The sequence below is a fragment of the Channa argus genome, chromosome 1 (genome assembly GCF_033026475.1).
Source record: "Channa argus isolate prfri chromosome 1, Channa argus male v1.0, whole genome shotgun sequence".
Classification (NCBI taxonomy): Eukaryota; Metazoa; Chordata; class Actinopteri; order Anabantiformes; family Channidae; genus Channa; species Channa argus.
In genome coordinates, this window is record NC_090197.1 from 21502211 (window position 1) to 21508210 (window position 6000).

A 6000-nucleotide genomic window follows, 5' to 3' on the forward strand; every position below is an offset into this window, starting at 1 on the left:
CAGAGGGGAAAGAGGAAAGGAAACAAGACACAGCACGATATGTATGATGGTGAAAGGCAATAGGAGTCTTATGTCATTTCATCAGGCAGCAGATGCTCCATCAAATTAAATTAACAGCTTAGCCTCCACCGAATGGCAATGGCTTAGCCCCGCCAAAATTAAATCAGGGAATATTCTTTTTTTTTTTTTTTTCTCATCCAAGACTGACACAGGCTTCCTCTCCCTGACACTCACATCTGATGGATTGCTGGTGTAATGGACTGGCATAATTAATCATAAAACCTAATAGTAACAAATCATTTGATTATAGTGGCCAAACCTTCCAGAAAGCACTATTATTTTGAGCACATGGGGGAGACCTCATACACCTGCTAACCTAATAAAAGATAATCAGTTATGAATCGGTAACTTAGAAATGTTATTGCACCTGGTGAATCTATTTTTAATCCCATTTACTAAAATGCGATTGATGAGTTGTCTCTATGCTTAGGCAGCCAGTCTCCATTGTAAATATAGTTAAAAGTTAAAAAAAAAAACGAAAACTTAAATCAAAGTTTGACACACATAATTACAGAAACTAGTGCAGCATTTCAAATAAAAGATAGAGGCATCTGACTGGTGTCTTTCCTTTGACAGCAGTGGATCATTCAAATACCTGTTCAAAAGTAACCAGGGACTTTTACTCTGGACACCAGCATCATAAACACCAAATGAAACAGATGTATGTATGTGTTGCTTCATCGAACCTTGATATGAGACATGAATTGTGGATTATCTCATTGGTGAAGCTGCAGAACAGCATCTCAGGTTGTGGGAGGTGTTGTTTTCCATTACCACCATCAATACAGAACAATAGTAGGTGGTTCTGTGGTGCTGCAGAAGATTCTGAGTTTTCTTATGTCTACTAGAGACATAAGCTTTGATTTCCCACTGATCAATAATATCAATCTTCTTTGTCATTGTGAGTCTCTGCAGCCTGAATCAGCAAATTAAACTCTTATCCTCATACTGTATGCCTCCATAGTACATTGTAGTTTTAGGGGAAAAGCATTTTGCTACATGTTCTTTGAACTTAAAAAAATAAATTTTCCCCCCATATCTTTAATTAAAATTGAGAATGTTATCCTCTGGCTTTCTCAATCTCTCTATTTCCAAGTCTCTGAGGTAAGACAGAGGAATACAGAAGAAGTGTGAGGACATGCTTTCCTGGTGGTAGAATTTCTCAGATGGAACAATCAGTCTGCTGACATCTCGCCCCCAGACAGAAAACTGCAGTCATCTACACCATTAGTCTTTCATGTTTGGTGCTCACAAACATAAAAAATCATATATACAGACTATTATTGCCTTATTATCATAGCTGGGTTTCTACATCTAATCAAACACAACGTTAAGTGATACAAAGGACTTAAAGAGAAATTACAAGTGAATATTGAAAAGTTGAGTGTGAAGGTAGAAGGGAACGAGTCAGCAGCTCTGCAAGGCTGAAAAAGAGACAGTTAAGGGACACAATGGGGTCAACGGTTACTGTGACAATGGCGCCATGACTCCCACACTACTATGTCTCAGGAATGCTGAGGAAAAGCTTATGTGTGTGTCTCTGGGGAGAAGAAAAACGACAGACAGATGGTTAAAAAGACATGGATGCATCAACTGTTCATACATGTTGGCATCAAGCTGTGCTGAAATGTATATTGAACTTCCATTACAGGAAAAGAGCTAAAACAAAAATCAAATATCAAATATAATTATTTTCCTAATTTAATTGATTGATTGATTTAATTTCATTATTTTAGAAACCCTGAAGATTCCCCAACTTCATTTTGAAAACTTTAAAGTAAAAAATAAGAGCTTCACTAGATTAAAATTTTAACAAATTTTAAATGATACACAACTTTAAATGCTACCCACGTAGTTTAATTCCAAACTACATTGCAAAACTGATGTTTGTTTGCAAAACTGATGCATTTGTTTGCAAAGCTTCCACTGCTTCACTTGGGTGACAAGTTGTACAAAGCTCTTACTTTTATTTAGGTTTTTTACATATCTGGTGTTAAAAACCAAATGAATTCACATATTGGTTGGCGTCAGCCTGGCCTACTGTTTTACCAGAAGAGACACAATAATGTCGAATGTAACATCCTAAATACACGTACATCTGCTTTTATCATCTGGTCTTCCCATTAGGTAGCTGTTAGGAGTGGCAGTTGTTCGGCTTTTGTTTCCATGTCACGGATGTCACTTCATTCATTGTTTTCTAGATCACATTTCACTTGAACACGAGTCATGATAAACACAACCATAAGCCGGTGAGCACACACACACACAAGTATGCATGCACATGCCTCCTGCTTGTATTATGGCTCCATTTATTGAATAATGTATGAGTTGTCTGCTAGTGTGTTTCTCAGTGTGTGACAGATGCTCTCTTCTGTCACTCATCCAGCACTTGAATGCTCACCAGCCCCCAAACACACCACTCCCAAACACACATCCTGGAAATGTCCAGAGGTCACACAAGGGCATTGCTGAGACAGTATGATTGTTTCTGCACAAAACAAATGGTGTCCCAGTTACTCCACACATTATCGTGACTATTTTACAGCACAAAGACCCATATTCATACTTCATAATAGTCAGCTGAGCGCAGGAGTTAAGTCTTTATTTAGTGGATATTGTTCACACAAAGCAGAGGGCCAAATGAGAGTGAGAGAGAGAGAGAGATGGCATCACATTGCCAGCAAGGATCTCCTTTTATGTCAAAATCAGTGGAACTGATCACAGCTCTGGAAATCAAGATGAGAGGCTCCAACGAGAGGCTTTTGGAAATAAGAAATCTGCTGGCGGTAAGCATAGCCGTGTAATTTCCTCTACTGACTCTCAGAGGCTCTTCCTATCACTGCCATTGATCTAGTGTGTCTGGGGGATCTCTGTCTGTCTCTGGTCTGTCTGGGCAGAGAAACCAAAGGAGTAGATTGGGGGTGAATAGAAAAGAAAGAAGAGCAAGAGGAGGAGTGAGGAGGTGGCGTGAAAGACTAGATGAAAGTGAATGGTGGAGAACTGGAGATAAACACCAGACTTAAAAAAGATAGATAGAACAGAAGCAGGAAGAGAAAAGGGCGGAACCAAGGTGGAAGGTAAAAAAGGGTGAACTCTTCCTGCTACGCTCTGAATGTAAAACTCTTAGACTGTTCTTATTTCAAACCTGAGCCTATATGACTTACCCTGCAGCGAGTACATAATGAATGTTATCCTACTCTCCGTGGACCACAATGCATTGCAGGGCAATTTATTTCCGGTGAGCGCAAGGGCATAAGAGTCACAGAGCCAATACCCGGTAAAACTGGATGAAGCTGGTTCTCAGTGTCCCATTAGGTGTGCACCCATCTGGTGTAATCTTGCCATGACACACTGTAGCAAGAGAACATTAGCTCAAGCAAGTGTAGCTGACAAACATAAAAGGCTAATTCAGACTTGCCCTCTCATTCTCCTTTCTGTCATTGCAGTATCATAAAAGATTAGCTATATTAGCAACGCTGCCAAAGGAAATGATGGTGATTTGCACAGCTACGATCGATGTCCAGGGAGATAATTAGAGCATAAGCATTTTATATTCAAGCTGTGAACCAAGCAAGCTGGCTAAAAATACTCTCTCAGATTCATCAGTACAGTCACCTTTGTCAACCAGTTATATTTGGAAAATACTGCAACAATTCTGACGGATTTATAACGTCACTTCCGTAATTTGTCAATGGCGGTTTGTGCAAACTGCCCACGCATTCTCACGCAGCTGCAAGAGACCATGAAACATTTAGAAAACAAACCAAGCAAAAAAGAATGAACTTATGTTGGAGTTTTCCACCATTACCACTGCCCCGGCGAAGCCCTTCAAAGCTTGAAATACCTCGAGCCACGTGGACCAAATAGTCTCTATCCACTGTTTCCTCAGTGACCCAGGACCTTGATGTCACGCTGCTGTAGTCTGTGAGGCTGACAAATAGCCACCTATATTTTATTTTTGTACAAGTTGATTATCTAGTTGATGATTCCGCTGCCTCACTGCGTATAATACTAGATACCTTTGCCCCTTTTAAAAAAGAAAGCAGTGAATCAGAGGTGACGACCTCCATTGTACTATTCACAAATTCACATCTTAAAGCAGTCATCATGAAAGTTAGAACGGCAATGGCATTACATTCTAGTAGTAGCAATGACTTCATGAAGGTCTTTACGAAAGATGTTCTACCTTTAATAGACACATTCACATTAGATTTTTTAAATCTATCTTTAGAAACTGGCTATGTACCACATGCCTATAATCTTGCAGGAATCAAACCTTTACTTAAAAAATTCTGTCTTGACCCAGGTGTGTTAGTCAATATCTGACCATTATCCAATCTCCCATTTATTTCAAAAATAGTTGCAAAGCCATTATGTGACCACCTTTACAGGAAGAACCTGTCTGAAGATTTCCAGTCAGTATTTATAGTACATCACAGTACAGAAACTGCACTAGTGAAAGTTACCAATGACCTTCTCTTGGCTTCAGATAATGGACTTGTGACTTGTGACTGCATTGGTTTAAATATTATCTGTCAGACAGATTTTATTTTGTTTATGATGAATCTTTCATATGCACTAAAGTTAGTTATGGAGTTCCACAGGGCTCTGTGTTATGACCAATACTTTTTACTTTGTATATGTCTCCTCTAGGAAACATTATTAGGAAACATTCCATAAACTTCCACTGCTATGCAGATGATACCCAGCTATAGGATATAAGATACTAACCAATTAGTCAAACTTCAAGCATACCTAAAAGATATAAAGGCCTGGATGTCATGTAATTTTCTACATTTAATTCAGACAAAACTGAAATTATTGTATCTGAGTTTAAAAATATAAGAAACATGCTCTCAAACAATATGGTTACTTTAGATAACATAACTTTGGCCACCAGTACTACTGTGAAAAACCTTAGAGTGACTTTTCAATAGGACGCACATAAAACAAATCTCTACAACAACCTTCTTCCATCAACGGAACATTGGCAAAATTAGGAGCATCCTGTCTCAAAGTGATGCTGAAAAGTTAGTCCATGCATTTTTTATATCTGGGTTGAACTACTGTAATTCCCTACTTTTGTGGTGTCCTAATAACTCTCTAAAAAGCCTTCAATTAATCTAAAATGCTGCAGCAAGAGTGCTGACTGGAGTTAGAGATCATATTTCACCTTCACTAGCTTCTCTTCATTGTCTTCCAATGAAATCGAGTATAGAATTCAAAATCCACCTCTTTACATACAAAGCTGTTAATGGTCAAGCTCCATCATATTTCAAAGAACTCATAATACCGTATTGCCCGATTAGACGACTTCGATTCGATGCAGAATGCAGACCTACTTGTGGTTCCAATCAAACCAAGTTAAACTGCCTTATCTTTGCTAATAGAATAGATTTTATTTGTGTGATGTTAGCTGCCACCTAACGTCCTCCAACAAACGTTTGACATTTTAAGACATAGCTGACAGTGACCTATTAACCAATCCAACACAGATCATTATTTACCTAAATCTTTTATTTTCACCAACCTTCTTAGAAATACTGGCAATTTACTGGCAATGCCTTTGTTTGTCTGCAAACTGATGCCAGGCAGGTAATGACTTTAGAAGATTGTTTGGTGAAAAACAACTGCCTGGCAGTGAAGTTGACGCAATGGGTGAGAATGAACCAAAACAGTAAAGTTTCAGTCCATATATCCAAAACAATGAGCTGAAAGATGTTGAAATGCTCAGTAGAAATGAGGGGTAGTACAGAGTTGAGTGATAATTTCCTCTGAACTTAACAAGATCTTTTATATTACACATAGTTATTCTATGCATTGTTGATAGAAAATAATAATAATAAAAAAATAATGATGAGTGCAGCACGAAAGGGTAAATTAACCAACTAAACACAAGCAGCACATAAACACTGCTATAGTTTTTATAAGGATTCAAAC